The sequence below is a fragment of the Sphaeramia orbicularis genome, chromosome 4 (assembly GCF_902148855.1).
Source record: "Sphaeramia orbicularis chromosome 4, fSphaOr1.1, whole genome shotgun sequence".
NCBI lineage: Eukaryota > Metazoa > Chordata > Actinopteri > Kurtiformes > Apogonidae > Sphaeramia > Sphaeramia orbicularis.
Genome location: NC_043960.1, coordinates 53927293 through 53936094, shown reverse-complemented (window position 1 = coordinate 53936094; position 8802 = coordinate 53927293).

Below are 8802 nucleotides of genomic sequence, written 5' to 3'. Positions count from 1 at the left end.
ACTCCGCTCGTCTGGGGAACGTAGTCTGGTGGTCCCCAGACCTTGTACAAGACAATCCAGGCTCTTTTCATGGGTCGTTCCACGTTGGTGGAACGCTCTACCAAGTGCTACAAGAACAGAGGCATCCCTGCCTATCTTCAAGAAGCTCCTGAAGACCCAGCTCTTCCGAGAGCACCTCCTGTCCTAGCACTTTCAAACATTCCATTTTAAATATTCTAATGAGGTTTTTCACAGGATAACCACAGATTCTTTCACGATTATCTCTGGACCTGCTGCGGTGGTCCGGCCTCTTCCCTGCCCTCATCATCACCACTCACTTATCCTCAACCGCCTCCGTGTGTCTCCCCCTACTCCCCCCTTCTCCTCCTCTCCCCAGTCTCTATCTCTATCGCTCTCTCTTTTTCCCCTTCTCTACTCTCTTTCTTTAACCCCAACTGGTCAAGGCAGACGTCCATCCTCCAGGAGTCTGGGTCTGCTCCAGGTTTCTGCTGTTAAAGGGAAGTTTTTCCTTCCACTGTCACCAGTCACAAGTGTTTGCTCCTGGAGGATTCTGTTGGGTTTCTGTAAATTGACTTAGAGTCTGGTTTTGACCAACTCTATATATAAAATGTCAAGAGATAACTTTTTTGTGATCTGGCGCTATATAAATAAAATTTGATTGATTGAGTGATTTAATTGGTTTTCCCCTGTAAGTCGCTTTGGAAAAAAGCGTCTGCCAAATGCGTAAACATAAACATAAACATAAACATATGAGTAATCAGGAAAGCAAACGTCAAAGAGTGTGTGATTTGCTGAATGCACTCGTCACACCAAAGGAGATTTCAAAAATAGTTGGAGTGTCCATAAAGACTGTTTATAATGTAAAGAAGAGAATGACTATGAGCAAAACTATTACGAGAAAGTCTGGAAGATACTATTAAAGAAGAATGGGAGAAGCTGTCACCTGAATATTTGAGGAACACTTGCGCAAGTTTCAGGAAGCATGTGAAGGCAGTTATTGAGAAAGAAGGAGGACACAGAATAAAAACATTTTCTGTTATGTACATTTTCTAGTGGCAAATAAATTCTCATGACTTTCAATAAACTAATTGGTCATACACTGTCTTTCAATCCCTGCCTCAAAATATTGTAAATTTTGCTTCCCCACCCTGTATTTCTTTTACTTATATGGATAATATTTGTCTGGTACATATTGTACAAATTGCTGTTCTAATTGTGTTTAACAGAGTGTTTTATATTTATATGTGTTTATATTTACCTCCGCCAAGGAGATTATGTTTTTGCTAACATTGGTTTGTGTGTGTGTGTGTGTGTGTGTGTGTGTGTGTCTGTCTGTCTGCCTGTCTGTGTGCTAGATCACTCAAAAAGTTCTGGACTGATTTGGATGAAAATTTCAGGAAATGTTGATACTGGCACAAGGAACAAATGATTAAATTTTGGTGGTGATCGGGGGGTGGCACTGATCTGCCTTGGTGGAGCTCTGCACTGTCTGAGTGCTTTTCTAGTTGTATATGTGTATATTTACAGCTTTATATCTTTATCTATCTATCTATCTATCTATCTATCTATCTATCTATCTAAATGTATATATATATATATATATATATATATATATATATATATATACATATATATATATATATATATATATATATATATATATATATATATATATGTAGGACAGATTTGGTTGGATTTCTTCTCCTTCATAACCACCAGAGTGGACCCCTAGTAGAAGAACCCTATGGATTTCAGCTTCTATCAGTATTATCAGTCATCCACATGGGGGAACATCAGGTTTTTGGACATAAATCATCAATAATAGGTCAATTCAGATCAAATGTGGTTCATATTGATCATCTTCCAAATGTCCATGTTCTGTCTACCATCCAGAGTTCATATGGGCTCATTTTCATTCACTAGGTGGAGTTTAGGGTTAAATGGGTTCATTATTCTGACACTATCAGGTCCATGGAGCTCAGACTGAGTTCAGATCCATTGTCTAACAGTTCTGTTTCTTCATGACACTACCTTGAGTTTACATGATATATTTGGATGCATGCTGTACCACACACAACAGCACAAAAACTACCACATCTAGAACCTGTGGATCCCCACAGGTCAACGCGCGAGCTAATAGATATTGTAGGTCAATCAAACTCAAATTTGGTTCATACTGATTATCCAAAATGAAGTTGGTATGTTTTGTACATTGTGTCATTAATTTGTTTTATTATATAGCAGAGGGTTGGGGGAATTTTGGGGATATATGCTGACTGTCGGCCCCAGACAGCACAAGCCTTGTAACTTTGATGTAAATTTTTATTCATTCATTTTCTGAACCCGCTTTATCCTCACTAGGGTCACGGGGGTCACTTGGAGCCTATCCCAGCTACTTACGGGCGAAGGCGGGGTACACCCTGGATGAGTCTCCAGTTCATCGCAGGGCTGAACATATAGAAACAAACAATCACTGTCACATTCACACCTATGGGCAATTTAGATTAACCAGTTAACCTATCAGTGCATGTGTTTGGATTGTGGGAGGAAGCCGGAGTACCTGGAGAGAACCCACGCAGACACGGGGACTGGTGTTGGAATCGAACCCAGGACCTTCTTGCTGTGAGGCACGAGTACTAACCACTGCACCACTGTGTCGCCCGTAAAAAAATCTGTAAAAATACATTTTTATTACACTTGTTTTTTTCAGTTTAGTTTATTTTGAATATGCAACAAAACACAGTAATCTTAGTTAGTCCTCAGAAATAAAACAGATAGAAAGAAATCATGGGGAAAAAAAAAACTTATACATGAAAGCAAAGTGTAACTTCATTTGCACATTTGAAAAAGAGAGGTCCTGTGATGAACTGGCGACTTGTCCAGGGTGTACTCCGCCTTTGCCCCTATGTAGCTGGGATAGGCTCCAAGCGACCCCCGTGACCCTAGTGAGGATAAAGTGGGTTCAGATAATGAATGAATGAATGAAAAAGAGAGGGAGGAAGTAGAACTTATTTAATCCCACCCCTTCTCCACACAACAGTCTATCCTTTGGTTTCCTATCAGCAGAATAAATGAAAAAGTTAAGTCCCTTAGATCTGTTATGAGTAATTAACCTCACTTATCATCCTCACATACACATACATACACACCCATACTGACATACCAGAGAAGTACATAAATAAGTAAGTACAAACATACATACATACATAAAGGGTGCAATTTATCAAAAAAACAGAGGGGGGGGTGTTTTTTTTTTGTTTGTTTTGTCAGAGCGTGGGGGGGCAGTTATATATGTTGGGGGTATGGCCCATAACTAACGTAACTAATGCTGGTGTGAAACATGTTCTATTCCTCTATTATTCAGTAGATCTTACACTGAACCATCTCCACTGCTCTTTGACCCCCCCCCCCCAAAAAAAAATGCTGGGCCCCAAGAATATGTCACGCACCACAAATGCAAAGGCAACACAAATGCATACACAGTAAAGTATCATCATACATACATACAATCAAACATCAACGTACTTGCACAGACCAACTGTAACACAACAGTTTCCCCTGGGATCAATAAAATATTCAGATTCTTATTCTATTGCAGGTTTACAGAAAAACACTGTCTTGTTGCTGGTGTCGACCTCCATTGTCTGTTACTGTATAATATGACGGCCCAATGATCCCAAACCTTCTGCTGTCTGACACAAAACTGTCGTGGGGAGTAGAGTCAGTGTTGGAGCCCCAGTGTGTCAGAGTTGATTTCTGCCTGCAGCGAGGGCAACACTCAAACCGCTCCATTGACAAAGTCTGCCTGGAGGCTCCATTTTAGACTTCCCCAAGAAGGGGGGGGGGGGTGACTTTATCTCACTGTGAGTAGATGATGGAGAATTTTACCTTTGCAATGGGTAAAACACCATGAAATTCTCGCCAGAGTTAATATCGATCCCCTACAAAAGTGATTCTTTTTTTCGCCCTTGGAGTCAGAAACAAAAGAGGTTTGTTTCCTCCACTTTCCATCCCACACAGTCTAATATATCACATATTGCTGTGCATATGCAGCTGTTAAAAGCACATTAAGAGAGATTTTTACCATGCCACAGCATAAAATGTCCATAATAAATAGTGTATCTGTAGGGGTTTAATAGTGTTGTGATTCACCACAGGCTCTGAGCTGTCTGCCTTTGGAAACTTTACATTTTGACCTTTTGCTCTTTTCCTAGATGCAAGAAGGCAGAACTATAACAGAACAAAGACACCGCAAAATGTTCTTTTGCCTGCTATTTTTTAAATTATTTATTTCATGTATTATTTGTTTTCATCAGTAAGCATATTCCTCAGATTACTCATGAACAGATATTATTATTCTCCCCTCAAGCACATAATGTGGAGGACATATTGATCACTGTGTCCGTCCGTCTCTCTGCCTGTCCATCATCATTTCATTTCCAGAGCGAAACTGGAAAATTCAATATTTTTTCCCCCCAGATTCACTACAAGTTAACATTTATTTTTGGGATAAATGTGAATAAGCAAGAGGGCTTTTGAGGAATTACTTGTGAGAAATACACAACACATACTAAAGCCACTTTTTTTCCTTGAAGAAGAAGAAATCTGTTTTTTTAACCCTTTATCGGGCAAGTATTTTTTTGTCATTTCCGAAAACATTACAAGACAGTGACAGTAACAGTTCCAGTGAGGACAGTGAGTCCCCAATCGGAGGTCTAATGTGGTCTCCAGGGTCTGTAAGGTCCACCTGTGCATGAACAGTGAGTGGACCTGCTTTGTTTGGTGCCATGAAGTAATGGAACTAATGTAAGGAATGATGTTCAAAGGGATCATGTGGATGTGGACAGGGGTCTGGACCAGCACACATGGGGGTCTAATGTTGTAAAAGTGATGTTCTAATGCTCGAAAATACATGTTCCTTTCACCTTATATCAGACTCAGACTCGATCAATGGTACAAGATAGAACAAAATGTAGTTACCCAGGTCTCACTTTGTAGCATAAGATGACTAAGAATAAAATCTAAAATAGAATATAGAAATGGGTTCCACTATGAAACTGGTCCTAAAAACAGGACATGGGGCTAAAAATTCAAACCAGATGTAGACTAATGTTATGAAGCAGGTTTGGAAGCACTTTGGGTCTATTTTAAAACAAATATTTACTGAGATAAAAGAGAAACTACTTTTCAGATAAAAACACATTTTTATATTATTTTACATTATATTTAATACACAAATCTGTATGTAACACGGTCAAAAGGACAGGAAAATTATACATTATTTTAAAAAATATATATATTTATTTTCTCACAGGTACATTTTGGGAAGTGAACTAATTCTGTAAGGAAGAGTGTTTCACAAAAATGACTGCTGGTGCAAAATCATTGGCGATTTATATGCGTTTAACTGGGCAGGTTCTGTATGTAACAACAGTGGACACGATGAGTTCCACACCAAACCTGGAGTGAGACTGAGATTGATGAAAAACCCACATGTGTGGATTAGAAAAACCACTAGGATCGAAACATTTAACACAACGTCTTTATTTAGAGTCTATAGAAGACCATTTACACACATGTTTTCATATCTTATGCACTGACACTGAGGGAGATTTAACCCTTTCATGCATAGTGGTCACTACAGTGGACAGTTACTCTACAGCTTTAATCTTGTATATTCATGGGTTTTGTTGTTTTAGTTCCATATCAACCAACACAGTGGACACTTATGCACCATCTCATAAACTGCAATTCATACCATTATTGTAACTTTGGTGTTCTTGATTGGTTCTTGAGTGGAAATCAATTGTTAATATTTATTTTTTGCATATTATCTCCATGAAGTGAGTAATAACTAGTATTAGAATATGTTAAAATGTGAGAAAACATCAGATTAGCTGCATTAAACATGGTTTCATTTCACTGTTTTCATATCACGTTATGACATTGGGTTTTAAATACATGTTTCTTTGCTTCAAGAATAAAATTCATGGTGTAGCTGAGTGGACATTTTTGTAACTCCATAAAAAACAGGTTGATTAAAAAAAAAATTCAATCACATTGTTTTTTTTTTCATGCCTAAAGAGGAAGAAAAACACTCAGGAAAAAAATCTTAATTAAGGTTCTCATAATTCATGCATGAAAGGGTTAATGTCCATATTTGGGTCCTTTTTTTGGACCCAATATTTGATTAAAAATTCATTAATTATGGGATGGCTCAGAGCAAGAGTATAATTTTTGTGCGTTTATCTGAGGTCATCATTAGGTCCATTCTGGGGGGAAATATGTCCCCATTTACCTTTTATTATTGGGTCTAAAAAGATGGAAAAGTGACAGATACTAAAATAAACCCAGTTTCATAGAAGCACCCAGATGGTAAGTAGAGTAGAATAAAACTACCATAAAAAGTTGGCAAAAAAAAAAAAAAAAAGATAAAAAGTAATAAAATAAATTGTAATAAAAGTATGTCCAAAATTTTACAGTATACAGCAACAGTACCAGTTAAAGTGGTAGAGTATAAGCAACAGCTACAGTGAAATAAAGTGGCATTGTTCAAGGTGCATGAGAGACAGTCTATGGGGATGGGGAGTTGGGGTGGGGTGGGGTCTAACTGTATCCAGGTAGAAGCTGTTTTTCAGTCTGGATGTTTTTGCTCGGATGCAGCGCAGCCTCCTATCAGAGGGCAGGGGGGTAAACAGTTTGTGTGCAGGGTGGGTGGGGTCATGGAGGATGCAGGTGGGTGGGGTCATGGAGGATGCAAGTGGGTGTGGTCATGGAGGATGTAGGTGGGTGTAGTCATGGAGGATGTAGGTGGGTGTGGTCATGGAGGATGTAGGTGGGTGTAGTCATGGAGGATGTAGGTGTGTGTGGTCATGGAGGATGTAGGTGGGTGGAGTCATGGAGGATGTAGGTGGGTGTGGTCATGGAGGATGTAGGTGGGTGGAGTCATGGAGGATGTAGGTGGGTGTGGTCATGAAGAATGCAGGTGGGTGGAGTCATGGAGAATGCAGGTGGGTGGAGTCATGGAGGATGCAGGTGGGTGGAGTCATGAAGAATATAGGTGGGTGGAGTCATGGAGGATGTAGGTGGGTGTGGTCATGGTGGATGCAGGTGGGTGGAGTCATGGAGGATGTAGGTAGGTGTGGTCATGGAGGATGCAGGTGGGTGGAGTCATGGAGGATATAGGTGGGTGTAGTCATGGAGGACGCAGGTGGGTGGGGTCATGGAGGATGTAGGTGGGTGGAGTCATGGAGGATGTAGGTGGGTGGGATCATGGAGGATGCAGGTGGGAGGAGTCATGGAGGATGCAGGTGGGTGGGGTTAAGGAGGATGTAGGTGGATGGGGTCAAGGAGGATGTAGGTGGGTGGGGTCATGGAGCATGTAGGTGGGTGAAGTCATGGAGGATGCAGATGGGTGGGGTCATGGAGAATGCAGGTGGGTGGGGTCATGGAAGATGTAGTTGGGTGGAGTCATGGAGGATGCAGGTGGGTGGAGTCATGGAGGATGCATGTGGGTGGGGTTATGGAGGATGTAGGTGGGTGGGGTCAAGGAGAATGTAGGTGGATGGGGTCAAGGAGGATGTAGGTGGGTGGGGTCATGGAGCATGTAGGTGAGTGAAGTCATGGAGGATGCAGATGGGTGGGGTCATGGAGAATGCAGGTGGGTGGGGTCATGGAAGATGTAGTTGGGTGGAGTCATGGAGGATGCAGGTGGGTGTGGTCATGGAGGATGCAGGTGGGTGTGGTCATGGATGATGCAGGTGTGTGGAGTCGTGGAGGATGTAAGTGGGTGGGGTCATTGAGAATGTAGGCGTCTCTCCTTTCATCTCGTGTGGTTAATTAGTTTTTCGTGCATTTTTTTTTATATTTAATTCTTGGATTTTTTTATTTTATTTTATTTTATTTATTTACTTTTGCCACTTATGGGTAAGGAACCAAATATGGTAACTTAATTTACCTTGATTTTCTACATGACAATAAAACATTTTGAGAAATGTCACCACACTTGTTGTCCTCCAATAACACACATGTTGTATTTCAGAGTGTTTCTGAGTGAACTAACTACAAAGGGTTAAATCTTGTCCACAGTCATCAACCTTTTGATTGTATAATTTGTTTGACATTTCTGTCATTGCATTGTCTGATCCCCATGCGCTGTTTTATATAAAGCACAGTAATCATGCAATCATTTTCAATCATGCAACCTCCAAACATCATTTATCTGTCTGTCAATCATCATTTTGTTTCCACAGCATAAGAGGAAAACCATCATCATCTTCCCCCGGGGGGGGGCTGTAGCTGTTCATGTCTCTGGAGCAGAACTAGAAAACATCTCAAATATAGATGAATAATGATTGACTGAAAAGACTTCCAAAACATGTGTGTAAAATACAAATAAATACAGAATGGGATGACTTGTATATCTAATAAACTCATAATTTATTCACAATGGAATGTATAAATCATATCAAATGTTTAAACAGGTCAAATGTACCAGTTTTACTACCTTCAAAAGTGAGTGGTGGGAGGAAGTCCTTAAAAGGCTCAGTGCCACTTCCTGTTGCACCAGCCTAACACTAACACAGTTTAAGGTTGTTCACAGGAGTTCAAACCTTTCCAAAGTTAAACTCCATCAGCTGTTTAATAAAAGTGACGTTAGGTGCTCTGTTTCTTCTGCTAATCACACACATGTTTTTCTTGTGTTTAAAGTTGGATTTCTTTTGGTCCTCTTTCTATGACACTATTAAGAGCTCTCGATCATGCTCTGACTCCCCGTCCACTTTTGGTGTTCCCGAAGACCTT